We start from the raw sequence: 21,293 nt of genomic DNA, 5'->3' as shown, positions 1-21,293 counted from the left end.
GCTCCATAAAACAATTCAGAAGCAATATTTCATTTACAGTTTTGATCTCCATCCCATTCAGAATAATTCCTAGCAGTCTAATGCTTTTCTAACCTCTGCCCCACACTGAGCTGAGGATTTCTATCAGTTTTGTCCACAATAGACCTTACGATGTTCCTCATTAGGTCCTGCTTTCAATCTTTAAGGATGACTCTTTGGTTTTAATTGCCTCTTTCACAGCATCATTTAGTCAATATGGGAGGTGCTTGTTCTTCTTATGACATTTCTTGATTTATGGAATGCATTTTATGTGAGCTTCCAGGATAGTAATTGTAAGCAGTCCATATGCCCCATGCAGATTTTTAATAGAGATGAGCAATGTTTTTATTTTTTCATTTCGGGCTTTGTTTTCAGGCTCCCATGGAAAACATAATTTTTCCCGCGGTTCGGGGTTTTTTTTTTTGTGGGCCCCCAATTTTTGGGTTAGCACACGCTAATGTTTTAAAGTGCAGACTAACCCGAAATACAATTTTTTCCAAAATTTTGGAAAAATTATTTTCAGTTTTCATTGCCCCCGAACCATGCTGATTTAGACAATTTCATTGAAATTGTGTAATTTGGGGAAAACTAATGCACATCTCTAGTGTATACTGTTATTTTCCTTCATTTCTATTTTATTACCTGCACTTCTGTTTCTGTTTCAGGTGGCTTTGGACTTTAACAATAGAGAAGGGAATGTGCATTTGTTCAAAAAAGTAGTGAGTGAGGCCAATTTCAGTTTCTTCCAAATGTTCCTGCTCTGAAAATACCCCACAGATTGAGCATATTTTCATATTTGTGGCCATGATTTGAAACCTGGGGTTGGGGGCAGGGCCAGAATCAGGTCCAGGATCAGGGCTGGGGCCAGGCTTGTTCAGAGCAGGCCCCAGTGCTGGGTCAGCCTTGGCTCTAGGCTGATTCTGGGCAGCCCTGACACCAGTTTTACTGGTTTTTAGATGGAGAGTGAGGCTCAAAGGAGCCTGGTGAGGCCAATTTTTATTGTATTCAGTTCAGGATTTGTTTGACTTTATGGATTTATTTTTTGTGTTTGTTTTATTTGCCAAATCCCCCCACCACCACCACCACCACATCCCCCAAAAAACAATTAACCAATGAAAAATTGAAAAATATCTGAATCCACTTAGCATGACAGAGTGCTCATAAGCAGAATCTAAAAGTTTTAAATAAATAAATAAATAAATAAATAAATAAATGAATGAATGAATGAATGAATGAATGAATGAATGAATAGATAAAACAAAAAAATGAGGGCTGCCCATCCCTAATTTGGATTAGTTAAATAAAAATTAAAAGAAAATAGAAAGGAGCCACATCCTTTTCCCCAATCTCTGAGGTAATAGACTAGAAATGGAGAATGTTCTAGAAGTAAAATGTAGTATCTGTAAGTCAGGCAGATAAAGGATCAATTACCCTGATGTCATTCACTAGGCACTATGGTAGAATAATAGATAATTTATACAGGGAAGGAACATTTCAAAGCAGCTCGCAGGTGCACATTTGCACCTATATGTCAGCTTGCGCCTAGGGATGTGGCCATTTTATAACTTACGCATGCTTATACACGCAGGATATAAAATAATCTGACCACACACATATTTGCACCAAAGGTTAAGTGGGCATGTGCATGTGCATGCAAATCCAAATTCTACTGCATAAGTTGGGGGATTTTAAAAGTGGTGTGTGCTGACACCATTGCCAGATAAATCAGTTTGTCCCCAGTTCACCCAGTTAAGAGACAGGTCTTCCAAACCCTCCTGGTTTAATAGCCTTCATTCTCCCCAATTAGCTCCAATCCTTAAAACCTCACAGATTTGCCTATTTTTTAATTGTATAATTACATCTCTTCCATAGTGGAAGTAAATTTACACAGCAGGGGATCCAGACACATAAGTATTTGAACACACATTTCTGGTTAATGCCCTGAAATACCCATGGGAGATACCTGCTTATCCAGGCAGCATTTAAAATATTCTCAGCGTACTCAAACCTGACTTATTCGTGAATCCCCTAATTAATGTGCACGCCGGGCTTTTATAATTCACCTTTAACTTTGCCCTGGCTATTCTGTTTGTGGGAATGCTTTGTGATACATTTTTTGGTATCAGAGTTGCTATTTTCTATTTGCTATTCTTAATTATGTCTCTACTTCTTCCTTTCACAGGAAAATGGGAAATCTCATCAGTGTGACATAATTTCTGCTTCTAGGGTTCTCAGAAACCTCAGAGCTCTCTCTCTCTCTTCACCCTCTTCTCATTCCTCTTAGCTGATGACTGTGCTGGGGAACCTCCTCATTATGGGGCAGGTTTTAAAAGCCATGCGCGTGTAAATCCAGCCATATTTACACACGCAGGGGACTTGTGCGCCTATGTTGCATAGGCCGCCGGCACGCGCAAAGCCCTGGGACGCGTGTAAGTCCTGGGGCTTTGCTTGGGAGGGCGTGTCAGTGGCATGTCAGGGGCATGTCAAGGGCATGTCAGGGGCGTGTCAGGGGCATGTCAGGGGCATGTCAGGGGCATGTCAGGGGCGTGTCAGGGGCGTGTCAGGGGCATGTCAGGGGCGGCGCTGCATTTGGGGTCATTCCGGGGATGGGGCTGTGGGCATGGTGCTGGCCCAGGGGAGTTCTGGGGGCATGGCTGAGGCCTCCGAACCAGCCCCTGGGCCGAGGAATGGTGCACAAAGTTAGGGGGGGATTTAGTTAGGGCTGGGGGGTGGGTTAGATAGGGGAAGGGAGGGGAAGTTGTGGGGGGCCAGAAAAAAAGTTCCCTCCGAGGCTGCTTCAATTTCTGAGCGGCCTCGGAGGGAACGGAGGCAGCTACTTAGCTCGGCACCCGCAAGTTGCACAATTGTGCAACCCCCTGCACTTGCTGACCCTGGATTTTATAACATGCGCATGGCAGCGCGCGCATGTTATAAAATCGTGCATAGATTTGTTCACACAGGGTTGCACGAACAAATCTACGCCCGTGCATAATTTTAAAAATCTACCCCTATCTGTACAATATGAGATGATCAACATCTTCACATCCCCATTGATTTATTCTTGACCAACTTGTCCATCATAGATATTTGCTCTTTCACCATTTTTATACCACAAATTAATGCATTCCTTCTAACAAAAATGATTAAAATATATTTTGTGCAATGTATTCTGCAGATATACTACTTTGTGGCTTGTGCAGATTCAGAATGTGCACTTCTTAGTGCGATATGTGATCATTACATTGCAATTTGCAATCTCTTACATTGCCCATCATCATGAATAAGAAGGTCTGTGCTCGTCTGGCAGGATTCTCATGGATAGCAGGTTTTCTTGAGGCACTGCCACACTCTATCATTATAGTCCAGATTTCTTTTTATCTTTTTATTACTCCAATATATTCAATCTCACAACACTGATGAATCTTTCCTACATAGACATCTCAATATTTTTGGAGCTATGACTTTTTTTAAAATTCTTTATTTATAACTTATTACTGATTATAATACAAAATGTATCATACTGAAATATTTATCATCATATTATCTAGTATTACATTTACTCCAGAATTACTTTTTCAATCAGTATATAGAAAAACGTCATAAGAAATTACAAGACATTGAATCCCATTATTAAGCGAGTGTTACAGGAAAAAAGATAAAGAAATACATGCAACAGTTTATACTAATTAATCTCCCACATTAACTGCCTTTTACAGGGTGTGATTTTAGAAATGCCTGCAACGCTGTGACTTCATAGAAAAGGAATTCTTTGTCTTCATGCCATATTTCGCACTTACACGGATATCGAAGATAATACTTTATCCCCCTTAACAAGCACTCACTTTTTAAAGCAAGAAATTCTTTCCGCCTTAACTGTGTTGCTCTTGATAAATCGGGGTATACCCAAATTTGCTGACCATGAAATTTCTGATCTCTATTGCGTAAAAATAACCTGAGTATTATATCCCTTTCTGGAGGAAATATGAAGGAGACAAATAAAGTTTCTCTCTCTAATATCTCTGTCTCAGATGACATTTCTATAATACCTGACAGATTAATGGATTGTTCTGGCTTACTATCCCTCTTTGATTTTTTACTGGGAATATAGTAAATTTTACCAATGGCAGGCATAGCCTGTTCTGGTATCTTTAGTATTTGCTATAGATATTCGTTGAACATTTCTTTAGGGGCTATAACTCTTTGAAAGGGAAAATTTAATATTCTCAGGTTTGAATACCTTAAATTATTTTCCATATATTCATACCGTTTTTCATTCAAACTCTCTGATTTAATTAAATTTTTTTGAATTTCTTCAATCTTAGATATTCTTCCTTCTTGTTTTTCCATTTTTTCTTTATTAATATTCACTAATTTTCCCATCTCTATAGCGTTTTGCTGACTATCCTCATATGTTGCTGTTAATTTAATTATCGCTTTCTCTAAAGATTTAATAGCAGCCCAGATAACATCCATTGTTACTTCAGAGACAGAGGAAGATATAATCACATCTGTTTTGGGCTTAACCTCCTCACTCCCTTTTGCAGTTATGTCCTTTATCTCCACTCCCAGGTTTATAATATCAATTGGCTCAAGGGCCAAAGAGGCATCCTTCCCTTTCGATGAAACAGGTGGAGTGGGTATACTCGGAGCCCCGGGGCTCAACGAGATGGCTTCGGCCGGAGAGACTGATTCTCACTCCAGATCTGTCTCTCCAATGGCCCTGTCCTCCAGGTTAAATCCTGTTGCTGACATAAAAAACATATATATTTGTGGCTGGGACTGACCCTGCATAGGAGACGAGGCTACCGCCTCCCTTATGCGGGCCTTCCGCTTGGTATGAGGCATACTTGTGAAATACTTGCCAACTTTTATGTCACAGTTGCCTGATTCAATGTCTTAAATGGAGGTTTGAAGGGAAAAATATTAAATTGTACTTACAATTGTACTTACAATCTTACAATTGTACTTACAATAGGAATATTTCATAATACCATGTATTCTAGACATTGTTTTTTGGTCATTTATTTCTTCTTTTAAATGCTATTTAAAAAGCTCTATTTAAAACATCAAGATTTTTAGACATATAAGGCTTTGTTTTTTGTCATGTATATTTTTTTCTCATATGTTTAACTGTTATTCAAAAAGTTCTTCAAAATGTTATTCAAAAAGTTCTTTGTTATATGTAATTGCCCCCAAGCAAGTTTATTCAACTGTTCTCTGTAAACCGATTTGATTTGCATATAATGTAAGAAGATTGGTATATAAAAACCATAAATAAATAAATAAATAAATAAATAAATAAATAAATAAATAAATCATATTTGCTGAGGTTCGAAGAAGAAAAGACAAAGCTCAAAAACTTCATTCCTGACAAAGCCGCGTGCCCCTTTGGCACGCACGGCTTCAGCAGCGTGCCGATGTCGACAGCGCGCAGTGGGGGGTTCCAGTTTTGACCCTTACCAGCCCCTCCTCCAATGACGTTAGCGGCAGATGGTAAGAATCGCTGGTAAAGTTTTCAAAATGAAGCTCCCAAAGGTAAATTGTTAGAGGAAATCTTCACAGGGCAAATAATTCTCACCCATGTCTCTTTCGCTTGCAAACCTCCAAAGCTATGACTTTTTTAGTATCAGTATTTTCAGTATTTAATCCATTTCTCTAAATATTCACATCCTACATGTTTATCATCCTCCACCATAGTCAGGATCCATTCCAAAGATGGGGAAAAACAAGGCCTTCTCTAGCTGCTCCTCCCACCTTACAGTCATCATTCTGTTATATGGGACCATAATAGGAATTCATATGCTGCTCAGCACAGAGGACTCTATGAATTCAAAGAAAACTGATAACTACAATGTATAAGGTCCTTCTGCCAATGTAAATCCCCTTATTTATAGCTTGAGAAGCAAAGAGTTGAAAGAGGACCTAAAAAAAATCCTTAAGCAAGGAAGTCAACATTGCCACTCAATAAACACTGCAGGAAGTCTGGCTCAAGGAAGTCCCTTAGGAATCCCCTTAACATGCCACTGTCCAAAAGAACACTCCTGGGGATGAAAGCAAACAAATATTTTAACAGAGCAGTTGATTGTAGGAGAGGTAGAGAAATTAGTAAGACAAGAAACAGAACCATGTCTTCTTTTCTACAATGCACAGCATTCCCCACAGGGCCATGGGGGAAGCCTTAGAAATATATTTTATATTTCTGAGTCAGAGGGGAAAGCTAGAAGGAAGAGCGAGAGGAGCACAAAGAAACAGAAGTCTTTTGCCAAGTCTTAGCAAAAGAGGAAAGAGTAGAGCAGCAGCCTAGCTGGTGATCTCTAGGCACAGTAAGAGCAGGCTTATATCTAATTAGTAAGGCATAGCTGGCTAGATTTATACTGGTTTTCATCTGAAACTTACCCTGTTCAGCATCAGTGTTAAAATTGATCCCATGAAAAATAACAAACTGGTTTTATATATATTTTATTCTCTCTGTTCTGATTTTTATTTGTTTGTGGAAAGAGTGTGTGATGTATATATTTTTTGGTCTCAGTATTTATTTTTCTTCCTAGTTCCTTATTGTCCCTTATTTAGTCTCCCCTTCCTCCTTTCAGTACTCCAAAAAGCATGATGACAATGAAAACAGGAAATCACAGCGGAGTGACAGAATTCCTGCTTCTGGGGTTCTCAGAATTCCCAGAGATGCAGCTCCCTCTCTTCACTCTCTTCACTGTCCTCTACCTGATGGCCATGCTGGGGAACCTCCTCATTTTCTGCATAGTATGCGCCGATCGACAACTGCACACTCCCATGTATTTCTTCTTGGTCAACTTGTCTGCCTTAGATATTTGCTCTTTGACTTCCATTGTTCCAAAACTGCTTTCAATGCTCCTAACAAACATCTATAACATATCTTTTGGAGAATGTATTCTGCAGATGTATCTCTATATGATGAGTGTACTTACAGAATTTCTGCTTCTCACTGCCATGGCATATGATCGTTATATTGCAATATGCAATCCCCTACGTTATAGCATGATCATGAATAAGAGGGTCTGTGCTCTTCTGGCAGCTGTCTCATGGGTAACAGGATCATTGGAGTCATTGCCACACATTGTTGTTATATCCCAGTTTTCTTTCTGTGACTCCAATGTAATTAATCACTTCTTCTGTGAAGTCTCAGCACTGCTGGAACCTGCCTGCTCAGACACCTCTATCGTTGAAATGATGAATTATGCAGAAGCAGTTTTTACAGCTTTCACCCCATTTCTCCTAACCCTGACATCCTACATCTTCATCATCTCCAGCATCTGTAAAATCCGTTCTACAGAGGGGAAACGCAAAGCCTTCTCCACCTGTTCCTCCCACCTTACAGTCCTCATTCTGTCATATGGGACTATAATAGGAATTTATATGCAGCCCAAGTCCGAGGATTCTCTTAAATCAAACAAGCTCCCTACTGCACTGTACATAGTCACTCTCCCACTGCTGAACCCCCTGATTTATAGCTTGAGAAGCAAAGAGATAAAAGTGGCTCTCAAAAAAGCCATAAGCAGGAAGTCAGCATTCCTGACCCACTAAACACTCAAAGGTGAATTTTCAAAACCTAATACACACCAAAATTATGAGATGTGCAAATATGTTGGGCTGATGCATGCTGGGCAGATTTTAAAAGCTGCCAGATATGAGTGTACTTGATGTTTGGAACCAAGGACATAGGCATGGACATTCCTGGTTCAAACTTGAAATTTGCACATAAATGCTTACATGCCCTGGTATGCACTGAGGTCCCTTGCTGTGTACATTGGATGATGAAAAAGATATAAAACAAAAAAATTCTAGTCAGAAAAATGGGGCTAACAGGGAAGGAGGGAAGCTATTAAACTAAGAGGAGTTAGAAGTCCTATACCTTACCTTGATGAACTAAGAATGATCTGGGAAAGTGTCCTACTTTGCTTTCCTTGTGTATATTTTCCTAAATTATCTAATGTCAAGTATGTTTTATTTAAGCCCTCCCAACTGAGGTTTCCCAACTGAGGTTTTTCATTGATTTAAGGAAATCTATTATGTTGTTATTTATTTTGTCTGTTTAGTTTATTTCATTTCATTAAAATGTATTAATCGCTTAACATAGGGGCTTAAGTGATATACAGTAGAAACACTCATATAAAATAAAAAATATAAAACAAAGACAAACTTGTCAAAAAATATTGCCAAACATACAATCAATTACATAAATGCAAAAATGCAAACAAAATATTATCTCTGACATTCACTAAAATCAATTCAGCCATTTACTTTATAAAGTTTGCTGGTACAGAGTCAGCTGTAGGCTTGCTACAAGAGAATTTTTTTTAAAGAAAACCTAAAATATTTAATGCAATGGCTTAATCTTAGTTCAAATGAAGAGAAAGCCGATTCCCTTGTATATGAAAGATGAGTATGTCGAACAGAGGGCACACCTAACAAGCCACATTGCGAGGAGCACAGTTGGTGTGAGGCTTTATAAAGTTTTTAATGTGCATTAGCCCATGGACATGTATTGGTGTTTATTAGTTAAAGATTGTCCTGCCTATTTTATAGGCAATTTGTTATTCTTTTGGAAGCCATTGTAACTCAGTAAGTACTGCAGTAATGTAAGAACATAAGAACATGCCATACTGGGTCAGACCAAGAGTCCATCAAGCCCAGCATCCTGTTTCCAACAGGGGCCAATCCAGGCCATAAGAACCTGGCAAGTACCCAAACACTAAGTCTATTCCATGTAACCATTGCTAGTAATAGCAGTGGCTATTTTCTCAGTCAACTTAATTAATAGCAGGTAATGGACTTCTCCTCCAAGAACTTATCCAATCCATTTTTAAACACAGCTATACTAACTGCACTAACAACATTCTCTGGCAACAAATTCCAGAGTTTAATTGTGCATTGAGTAAAAAAGAATTTTCTCCGATTAGATTTAAATGTGCCACATGCTAACTTCATGGAGTGCCCCCTAGTCTTTCTATTATCCGAAAGAGTAAATAACAGATTCACATCTACCCGTTCTAGACCTCTCATGATTTCAAACACCTCTATCATATCCCCCCTCAGCCGTCTCTTCTCCAAGCTGAAAAGTCGTAACCCCTTTAATATTTCCTCATAGGGGAGCTGTTCCATTCCCCTTATCATTTTGGTAGCCCTTCTCTGTACCTTCTCCATTGCAATTATATCTTTTTTGAGATGCGGCGACCAGAATTGTACAGAGTATTCAAGGTGCGGTTTCACCATGGAGCGATACAGAGGCATTATGACATTTTCCGTTTTATTCACCATTCCCTTTCTAATAATTCCCTACATTCTGTTTGCTTTTTTGACTGCTGCAGCACACTGAACCGACAATTTCAATGTGTTATCCATTATGACGCCTAGATCTCTTTCTTGGGTTGTAACACCTAATATGGAACCTAACATTGTGTAACTATAGCATGGATTATTTTCCCTATATGCATCACCTTGCACTTATCCACATTAAATTTAATCTGCCATTTTGATGCCCAATTTTCCAGTCTTACAAGGTCTTCCTGCAATTTATCACAATCTGCTTGTGATTTAACTACTCTGAACAATTTTGTATCATCTGCAAATTTGATTATCTCACTCTTCATATTTCTTTCCAGATCATTTATAAATATATTGAAAAGTAAGGGTCCCAATACAGATCCCTGAGGTATTCCACTGCCCACTCCCTTCCACTGAGAAAATTGTCCATTTAATCCTACTCTCTGTTTCCTGTCTTTTAGCCAGTTTCCAATCCATGAAAGGACATCACCACCTATCCCTTGACTTTTTACTTTTCCTAGAAACCTTTCATGAGAAACTTTGTCAAACACCTTCTGAAAATCCAAGTATACTACATCTACTGATTCGCTTTTATCCACATGTTTATTAACTCCTTCAAAAAAGTGAAGCAGATTTGTGAGGCAAGACTTGCCTTGGGTAAAGCCATGCTGACTTTGCTCCATTAAACCATGTCTTTCTATATGTTCTGTGATTTTGATGTTTAGAACACTTTCCACTATTTTTCCTGGCTCTGAAGTCAAACTAACCGGTCTGCAGCTTTTCTGGATCACCCCTGTAGCCCCTTTTTAAATATTGAGATTAGTTTAGCTATCCTCCAGTCTTCAGGTACAATGGATGATTTTAATGATAGGTTACAAATTTTTACTTATAGGTCTGACATTTCATTTTTTAGCTCCTTCAGAGCTCTGGGGTGTATACCGGTCCAGATGATTTACTACATTTACCCAGTCAATATTATTACCACACTACCAATTTGGTTAGCTTCCCTAATTTCTCTTAGCCTTTCACTGTCCATCTCACCATCTTGACCAGGTGGATGATAGTATACCCCTATCACTATAGTCTTCCCCAACACACAAGGGATTTCTACCCATAAAGATTCAACTTTGCATTTAGTCTCATGCAGGATGTTTATCCTGTTGGATTCTATGCCATCCCAGACATAAAGCACACACCGCCTCCCGGGTGCTCCTCTCTGTCATTGCGATATAATTTGTACCCTGGTATAGCACTGTCCCATTGGTTATCCTCCTTCCAGCATGTCTCTGAGGTGCCAATTAAGTCTATGTCATCATTCACTGCTATACATTCTAATTCTCCCATCATACTTCTTAGACTTCTGGGATTAGCATACAAATATTTCAAAGTTTGTTTTTTGTTTGTATTTTCATTCTGCTTTTTAATTGATAGGGATAAGTTAGAATTTTTTAGCTAAGGTGAGTTTTTAATTACAGGCACTTGGACTACTTTTCTTATTATTGGAACCTCACTGTCGGGATGCCCTAATTCTAATGCATCATTAGTATCCTTTGAAGATACCTCTCTCCGAACCATGTGCTGCTGAGTGTCAGCTTTCCCCTTTGTTCTAGTTTAAAAGCTGCTCTATCTCCTTTTTAAAGGTTAGCACCCTCCCAGCCCTACTCTAACAGCCCCAAAATCTTTTTTTACCTTTTGCACCTGCCTGGAGACAGGCACAGGTTATGCGTGCAGGCACCCTGCCGGCATGCGATCCTCTGACAAAGCAGCAAATGGCTGCTGTGTCAGAGGCCTCTAGCCCCGCCCCCACCATGCCCCTAGATGGCCCCAGACTTCCCATGCCCTGCTCCCCTCCCCACCACTTTTTGCAAGCCCCGGGACTTACACATATCCCGTGGCTTTATGCGCGTCACTGCGCCTTTTTCAATCAGGCCCAGTGCGCGTAACCATTTTAAAATCCAACCCTTAATCTTTTATGCTTTTTTATAGGTATATGTGAACTGATAATGAAAGATTAGAATGGTAGGAAATGCCTATCAGAACAAAATTTGAAGTGAGGTAAATCTTGGGTATGTGTGGTAGTTTCTGAGATATTTGTCTTATATGAAAAGAATATATATGACAGTATTAGATGGTAAGTATTTGATCATATTTTCAGGGAACAATATGGAAGCCAATCCAAAGTTGTATAGTAGCAACCAGCTTTCATCAAACTATCACATGCAATAAGAAGAGAGAGAGAGAAGAGAAGAGAAGAGAGAGAGGGAGACTAGCTATAAGACTCTCATAGTAGTTAGGTATTTATACCTCTATAGGAATCCCACCTAGTTACTCAAGATGAGGTATAGGTATTAGTGTAGTGGTGAGGGGCCACTTTGACATTCAGAGTGAGACATACAAACAAAACAGTACACTCTTGTGAAGATTTGATGTCCTTCAGAGTGAGGAAACTCATACAAAGATTAGATTTGTACAATGATCTTTCAACCTAGCTTGATGTTACCCAGGTAGAGAGTCCATCTTAACTTAACCAAATCACTGTGAACCTGAGAGATGTAGTAGGCCAGATAGACAAACTAAAGAGCAGCAAATCACCTGGACTGGATGGTATGCATCCTAGGGTTCTGAAGAAAACAAAAAATGAAAATTCAGGTCTATTAGTTACAATCTGTAACCTATCTTTAAAATCATCCATTGTACCTGAGGTCTGGAGGGAGGCCAATGTAACCCCGATATATAGAAAGGGCTCAGGAGCGATCCGGGAAAATATAGACCAGTAAGCCTGACTTCAGTGCAGGAAAAATTATGAAAACTATTCTAAAGATCAAAATCACAGATCATATAGAAAGACATGATTTAATGGAACACAGTTCCCATGGATTTACCCAAGGAAAGTCTTGCCTCACAAAGCTGCTTCATTCTTTTGAAGGGGTTAATAAACATGTGGATAAAGGTGAACCGGTAGATGTAGTGTATTTGGATTTTCAGAAGGTGACTGACAAAGTCCCTCAAGAGAAGCTTCTAAGAAAACTATAAAGACATGGGATAGGAGGCGATGTCCTTTCGTAGATTACAAACTGGTTAAAAGACAGGAAAAAAAGAGTAAGATTAAACGGTCAATTTTCTCAGTGAAAAAGGGTATACAGTAGAGTACCTCAGGGATCTGTACTTGGACTGGTGCTTTTCAATACATTTATAAATGATCTGGAAAGTTATACCATGAGTGATGTTATCAAATTTGCAGATGATACAAAATTATTCAGAGTAGTTATTCAGACTGTGATACATTGCAGGAGGACCTTACGAGACTGGAAGATTGGGCATCCAAATGAAAGATGAAACTTAATGCGGACAAGTGCAAGGTGCTGAATAAAGGGAAAAATAACCCTTGTTGTAGTTACACGATGTTAGGTTCATATTAGGAGCTACCTCCCAGGAAAAAGATCTAGGCATCATAGTGGATAATACTTTGAAATTGTTGGCTCGGTATACTGCAGCAGTCAATAAAGTAAACAAAAGATTAGGAATTATTAAGAAGGAAATGGTTAACAAAATGGAAAATGTCATAATGCCTCTATATCGCTCCATTCTGAGACTGCATCATGAATACTGTATACAATTCTGGTCGCCACATCTCAAAAAAGATATAGTTGTGATGGAGAAGGTACAGAGGGGTGACCAAAATAATAAAATGGGATAGAGCAGCAACCCTATGAGGAAAGGCTGAAGAGGCTAGGGCTGTAGGAGCACAAGATTTTGCCGGCCATTTTACACGGGCTGACCAATGGCACCGGTAGCCCCTGTGACATAGTAGGCCAAAGGCTATCGGCGCCATTTTGATCGAGGCAGGCAGGACAGCCCGACAGCATGGAGGGAGAAATCCCTCACGGGACCCTGCTGGACCACCAGGGATGTTAGTAAATCTTGGGGAGGGATTGGGATGATGGGTGGGGGTTGTATTTAATGTATTATAGTAAATTTTAATGCTTGGGGTAGGTTTTTTTGAGCTTCGTTTTCTCGCATCATTTTTTGGGCCAGTTTCGTTTTTCCCCGTTTCGTTTTTATTCGTTTTTCCAAAAAACTAACCGAGGAAAAACAAACTTTACCCCGAAGCGTCTGACTCAAAAAATGACCCGGTAGAAAAAAATAAAGCTCATCTCTACAGAGGATACGCTTGAAATATTTTATTTCTGTAATTTTTGAAAAATGAAACTTTCTGTTCTGCCTTCCCTCCTCTTCACCCCAATACTTGTAATCTCTTGTTTTTCCTCAGTGCTTTTATCAGCCTAGGAAAATTGTGTGCCATAGCAAACAGGGGGCTAACCTTAAATTATTTCACTGCTCTACAGTGCTAATGAGCTATTGAATGCATAAAGATGCCCCCATCTGAGAGTAGCAGGAACTCCAAGACTACAGGACTGTGAGGATTATTGTCAAACTCAGTAATAAAACATAGAAGAAGGATCAGAACCAGGCCAGCACCTGGGATTGCTTTCAGCACCTTGCAGCATCAAGAGATACAAGCAGTGGCTTTAAACATGTAGGAGCTCCTTTCTAAGAACCTGTCACGTCTTCCTAGCTACAACATGAGCCATGGAGTGTGATGACTAACAAAAGGATGCAGCCACATTGTACCCAGTGCCTCCTCCTTTCACCCTCTGTATTATCTCCAGGTGGAGTGAGACGGAGAGTGCAGTGAGCTTTAGATGTGATTCACTGTCAGGCCGATGCAGTATCATCTTGTATAAAACGGGCGCTCATGATTGAGCACCTGCTTTCCTAACGCTTGCCCAGCCACTTCTCCTGGGCACACGATGCATTATCTTGATAAAAAACTGTTTTGCAATCAACTATAGGCCCATCTGTTTGCAGACGTATTTGGAGATTTGATGTTTTAAGTAATTTTCCCTAATGTAATTGTTTAATTTTTTTCTTTTATATGTTGTTTTATAATGTCTACATTTGTTAAATTTATTGTTTAATGTTTTACTATAAACTATCTAGGAAAAAATGTTTGATTAAGCAGTAAAGAAAATTTTTAAAAATAAATAAGTGAATCAAAAAATCTGTAATCTGAAGAACTGTCAAGGAGTGAGGCAGGCACAGGATAGAGCACTTTCAGCAACAGGGAATGAGGAGGAGTAATAAAATGTAAGAGAAGGGGTTTATTCAACCAATAACATTGAATGGAACGTATACAAAGGGGGCAATGATCAAGTAAGTCTGTGTGTATTTTATGTTATGTACTTATATGAATGATTTATTGTAATCTATAGGGGTTATTCTAGAATTGATGAATAGGTTTGAAAAATAAACAAATACATAGATAAATACATTGATATAACTATACTGTTTCTTGAAAATTACGCAGAGACCATTCCTCATGGATTATGCACCAGTTTTTAAAGATAAAGTAGGAGCTATGGGTGTACAGGGGAAAAACATCTTTTGGCTTTTCGGTTCATTTTCAGAAGGTTTTTTTCCCATGAAAAAAAACGAGTCAAACTTAAAAAAAAAAATAAAACAAAACTTCAAAACATTCAAAATAACAAGAATGGGCTCTCAGGACCTCCCACCCACTGCTGAAAACCAGGAGGAGAAATGCCAGGGCAAGGATTCCCCCCGGCCCTCACTTACCCAGTCCAGTGGGAATCCGCTGGCGAGGCCTCTTCCTCTTCCTCTTCATTTCTTGGAAATGCACTTCTTCAGGTTTGGCACTGGTCTGTGATGTAGGACTCCAGGTTGGCAGGGAGATGGATGAGATTTTACTGAAATTTGGGTATAAATGGGGGATTCCAGCATAGGATTTACAGCTTTCCTTTGCAGCTTTCTTTTTTCAACATTTGAAGAGGATGGGTGGATTTGGGGTCATTGAGGGCACCCTAAATATATTTAACTGAAGGGGTTCAAGAGATGGGGAGGGATCCTGGGCAGATAACCAAATCATGGGGTCATCACTATCTCTCTCTCTCTCTCTTTCTCTCTCTGCTTCACTCAAATTATTTTGAACGAAATATTATCTATACTGCACACACTGCAATGGTGCAGTTGCTTTACTGATTTGGTCACTTTTGTCTCAAAGGGTTCCCTAAGTAATGTATTATGATTCTTTGCATCCTGAACTACTGAATGTACCCCTTACTATCTTTGGACCTCATAATGAGGTAAACAATTGACTAGAATTTAATATATGTATGGCTTTCATGAGTTTAATTAATGGTTGGAACCATCTAGCAATTGTTAATTATTCAATGACCAAAGTTGAAAGCATGTGTTCTCATTTGTAATGATACTGGCTGCTAGGTGGCCCTCCTACCAGCAGGGGCCCTCACCGGCCCACATGCGAATCTACTCTAGCTTCTGCCTTGAAGGCTACATGATGCAGCAAGGCCAGACATATAAAGGCCTGCCTCACTCTCAGCTCAGTGCCTCATCATCAAGTAACTCTGACTCCTTGCTCTGGCCATTCTTGCATATATCTTGCCTTGTTTTTCCTCTGTTTAGGCCTCTCAGTGGCCTGTGTGTTCCTCACCATGTTCTTGTTCTGCATTAGACTTCCCAGTGGACTTTCTCACCAGTGTGTTCCCATCTTGCTCTTATCTTCCTGTGGGTCTTCCAGGGTCTTCCTGTCTGCTATCTGTCCTTGTTTGTCTGGTTCTATCTTGCCTGTCCTATCCCTTCCTTGCCTTGCAACCTGTTCCAGATTTTCCTTCCCTTGCACCCTGTTCTAGATTAGCTTTTCCTTGCACTGTATCTCTGCCTTGTTCCAGTTCCCATCTCCCTGTCTGCCCTGATTCCTGCCTTGCCCTGCCTCTGATCATAGCCTGCCTTCTTCTTGGCTAGAGCCCTTGTTCCTGAAACACCACCAGAAAAGTCCTGCCAGTCACCAGTACCTGTGGGCTCAACCCAAGGAGGAGGTGGCCAGTCAGGCAGAAGGCTCTGCCCTGCTCTGCTCCCTGTCCTACTCTGCTCTTGACCGCTGTGCTGCTTCTGTCTGGGGAATTACCTTTAACCAGCCTGCCTGACGGTGGCATTGTTCCGATTTCCATTGGATAAGTTGTATTGTTTTCCCAGGATATGTAAACATAATCCAAGGGCTAGGAAACTGAGCACAGAAAACTGAACAATAAATTATTGTCCTTGAAAAGCTGATATTGGCCTAAGAAATGCACATTTAGGGGTCAATATTTGAAGGAATTTGTTTGGCTAATTTAGGGGGTTATTTTCTAAAGGTTTATCGCGTGTGTTAGGGCCTTTTCATGTGTGATAGGATGTAAATGACAGGGAGGGGAGGAGTCAGGGCAGGGAGAGGGAGGAGTCGCTGGCAGTAGTGCGGCGAATAGCATCACCTTTTACAGTGGCGCTATTCGCATGAAAGGCTGCAGGCGGCAGCACACCAGCGAAATCGCATCACCGAGGTGCAAATGGCTGCAGACTTTCTCAGGCCCGCCCCCAACCCTTTTTTCATGGGATTTATCATTCTGTGAGGAATGATGAATCCTGCCCTTAGAGACTTACGGGGTCATTTTCTAAGCCGGGGTCGGAGTCGGGGCAGGGAGGGGTGGAGTAGGGTTGGTGAGGAGGCGGACGTGTCAGTATCTTTGCTGGCGGCGATAAGGTAAGCACCGTTAGCGTCGCCAGTAGCGCGCCCAATAGCATAACCTTTCACCTTCGCCCCCCCCCCCCCCACCACCCCGTTACCGTTAATTATTTATATTATGAAACAATGTATTTACTCCCTTTCTATCTACTGTAAACCGATTTGATAATCACAGGCCCGCCCCCCGTTAGCGCTGGATTCACCATTCTGTGTGAGAATGGAGAATCCGGGCCTTAGCCATATAAACTCCATGTTTAAAATTGCATTATCCCTAAAGGGCATCGCAGAAAATGATAGTCCTCTAAAATAGCAGTCAATTAATATTATATGGAGCTTTGTGAAAAGAATGGAAACATTGTATCAAAGTATTTCATGAGTGGATACCATTGATAAACATAAAACTGTGCAAGCTCTGAAGGAGTTTGGTTAATTAATTAATTTTAAGAATAAGATAAATATAAAATAACATGGTCTTGTCTGTTCAGGGATCATTTCCCAAATGGATTTGCTATCCCATAAATAAGTCTTAGCTCATCAGACTCTTCCTACTAGAGATGCAGGTTCCATTGGCCAAGAAGGTTGTTACCAGCTTACCTACCGGCAGGCTTCTTCCCCGCGGCCAGCGCGATTCCGCCTCTGCTGCCCCCGCGCCCGCGACGCCAGCGGCGTCCCTGCCTCGCTCACGGGCTCGGTGCTCCCCCTGGACGTCGGCAAGCAACTCTGACGCTGCAGACAACTCTCGCGCAAAATCGCGCCGAGGCCACGCCCCCTGACGTCAGACGCCGATCAGCTGCGATTTGCGCGGGAGGTGAGGGGGATTTAAGGGCAGCTTCCTTCCAGCTCCTCGCTTCGGCCACAGTGCGTTTAGTGAGTGTATTGTTGCTCTTCCTGCCTGTTGCTCTGCTCCTGACCTGGACTGCCACCGGATTACCCTGCCTGCTACCTGCCTACCGGATCTGTTTGCCTTGGTTCGTTGTTCGCTGCCTGCCCTGACCTGGACTGCCTTACCGGATTACTCTGCCTGCTCCCTGCCTACCGGATCTGTTTGCCTTGGTTCGTTGTTCGCTGCCTGCCCTGACCTGGACTGCCTTACCGGATTACTCTGCCTGCTACCTGCCTACCGGATCTGTTTGCCTTGGGGCGGTGTTTGCTGCCAGTCCTGACCAGGACTGTCCTCTGGACATCCTACTGATCCCGTTACCACGTCAACTGCCGCAGAGGGTCCGTTCCTGAGCGTCCCGGCGTCAAGGTAAGCGGTCTCGACCCTGGTTCCACTTTCCCCAGTAACAGTTGGCCGAAGCCATGGAACCAGTCGATTTGGCCGCACTGCAGGCAATTCCCGGAATGGCCAATCGCATTCAACAGCAGCAGGGGGTCCTGGATCAAGTCACCGGAGTGTTGGATCGCCTAGTTGCCCGAATGGATGCGTTAGCCCAAACCCCAGCAATCCCCATAACCACTACTACAGCGAGTCCTGCTCCTATCAGGATCCCTCCTCCGCCTCGATTTAATGGAACTGCCACACTTTGTAGAGGATTCATCAATCAGTGTCGTATGCACTTCTCCCTACAACCGGCTTCCTTTCCCAATGATAAAACCAAGACAACTTTTATCCTTTCTCTATTGGAAGGACCTGCCCTGGCTTGGGCTTCTCCCCTTTGGGAGAGAGAGGATTCGCTTCTCTCTAATCTGGAGCGATTTTTAAAGGAATTTCGCTTAATTTTTGACGAACCTGGACGTTCGAATTCTGCAGCAAACGCTTTACTTAACATCAAACAAGGATCTCGATCCGTGGGGGAGTACGTCGTCCAGTTCCGGACCTTAGCCTCTGAACTCGCTTGGGGAGAGGATACGTTGGTGGCAATTTTTCGGCAAGGCCTTGCCGAGAACATTAAGGATGAGCTCGCTGGCAGGGACCCCCCAGAGACCTTGGAGGGTTTAATCCGTCTATCTGTTAGGCTGGATTTACGGTTCCAGGAGAGAGCACGAGAGCGCGCTGCTTCCCGAAGGACTTTTCGTCTAGCTCCCACCTTTCAGCAGCCCCTTTCTCTTCCATCCACGGCAGAACCTTCAGGTGCTACTGACGAACCCATGCAGATTGACAGGCTTCGCTTAACGCCAGAGGAACGTCACAGAAGGAGAACCAAAAATCTCTGTTTATATTGTGCTGGTGCAGGGCATTTCGTCAATAAATGCCCCAACAAAGCGGGAAACTCTCGGACCTAGGACGGGTAGGAGAGGCCTCCCTGGGTCCTACGATCCCCTCTCCACAAATGCTACTTCCAGTTACCCTTTGGATTCGAGAGCAAGCACATTCTTTCGAGGCCTTCCTTGATTCCGGAGCAGCCGGCAATTTCATTCAGGAAAGGCTGGTTAACTTATATCAAATTCCGGTCCAGCCCTTAGACGTTTCTCTTTCAGTCACTTCCGTCTCCGGACATCCTGTAGGAATGCGGATCTGTTACGTCACCGAACCCATCCTTCTATCCACAGGGATACTGCACCAAGAACGCATTCAACTGTACGTACTACCCTCCTCTGTCAATCATATCATTTTAGGCCTACCCTGGTTACGGATTCATCAACCCCGGTTGGACTGGGGATCCTTGCAACTCACCTCTTGGAGTCCTTTCTGCTTTCAGAACTGTTTAGCCTCTCTTCACAAAACCGCCATCCAGACCATACAACTCTCATCTGATATTCCTGCTCCCTACCAGGACTTTAAAGATGTTTTCAGTAAACAGCAAGCTGAGACTTTACCGCCTCACAGACCATATGATTGCGCTATTGATCTTCTTCCGGAGACGATTCCACCCAGAGGGAGGATCTATGCGCTGTCCGAGCCGGAGTCCGACGCCTTACGGCAATACATCAAGGACAACTTAGCGAATGGCTTTATTCGACCATCTACATCTCCTGCAGGTGCAGGGTTCTTTTTTGTCAAAAAAAAGGACGGGTCGTTGAGACCTTGCATCGACTACCGAGGTCTCAACAGCATCACTCGGAAGAATAAGTACCCCATTCCGCTTATTTCTGAATTATTTGATCGCATTAAAGGAGCCCAAATTTTTTCCAAACTGGACTTACGTGGGGCTTACAACCTGATTAGAATTCGCAAAGGGGATGAATGGAAGACGGCGTTTAACACCCATGATGGCCACTACGAATACAGAGTCATGCCGTTTGGTTTATGCAACGCTCCTGCTGTTTTTCAGGATATGATCAATGACATTTTCCGTGATATATTGTACTCTCATGTCATTGTCTACTTAGATGACATTCTCATTTTTTCTGATACCTTGCAGCAACACATACTCCATGTTCGCCAGGTGCTTCAGCGTCTTCGGGAGAACAACTTATTTGCCAAATTGGAGAAATGTGTTTTTCATGTGTCCCAGATATCCTTTCTCGGATATATTATCTCCCATCACGGTCTCTCTATGGATCCGGACAAACTGAAGGCCATCCTGGCTTGGCCCCAACCGGTGGGGTTGAAAGCTTTACAACGTTTTTTGGGTTTTTCTAATTACTACCGGCAATTTATCCCTAACTTCTCTTCCGTAGTGGCTCCCCTCACGCTGCTCACCAGGAAGGGTGCTCCAACACACGCTTGGCCCGAGGAGGCGGTTCAGGCCTTTCTTCACCTGAAGCGGGAATTCACCAAGGATTTATGTCTTCAGCGTCCTGACTCTACCAGACCGTTCGTGTTGGAGGTCGATGCTTTCCGCCGTAGGGGTTGGGGCGGTTCTTCTTCAGGAAACCCACGATGGTCGCCTGGTGACCTGTGCGTTCTTTTCCAAGAAATTTTCCCCTCCTGAGAAGAACTACACCATCGGAGATCGCGAGCTTCTAGCCATTAAATTAGCCCTGGAGGAATGGCGGCATCTCCTGGAAGGCGCCCGACACACGGTTACGATCTACACAGATCATAAAAATTTGGAATATCTGGCTACTGCCCAACGCCTGAATCCTCGTCAGGCCCGATGGGCTCTGTTTTTTAGCCGATTCGACTTTGTCCTCCATTTTCGACCGGCCCACAAGAACGTTCGGGCCGACGCTCTCTCCCGCAGTTTTGATCTGGACGACACTCCGGACTCTCCTCGTTACATCATAGATCCAGCTCGTATTCAGCTAGCAGCCACTTTTACGGTTCCCTTGGGACGGACCGTTGTTCCCCAACGATTACGTTTACGAGTCCTCCGCTGGGCCCATGATGCGCGCTTAGCCGGGCATCCCGGTGTTTCCCGGACCCAGGATCTCCTCTCCAGACACTATTGGTGGCCACGTTGGATGAGTGACGTCAAACGTTATGTGGATTCCTGTCCCGTTTGTGCTGCTCAGAAGACTCCTCGACGAAAACCCTTTGGGTTGTTACAGCCGC

Source organism: Rhinatrema bivittatum, chromosome 16 (genome assembly GCF_901001135.1).
Source record: "Rhinatrema bivittatum chromosome 16, aRhiBiv1.1, whole genome shotgun sequence".
NCBI classification, from domain to species: Eukaryota; Metazoa; Chordata; class Amphibia; order Gymnophiona; family Rhinatrematidae; genus Rhinatrema; species Rhinatrema bivittatum.
The sequence above is the reverse complement of the archived record's forward strand: the minus strand, read 5'-3'. Positions refer to the sequence as shown.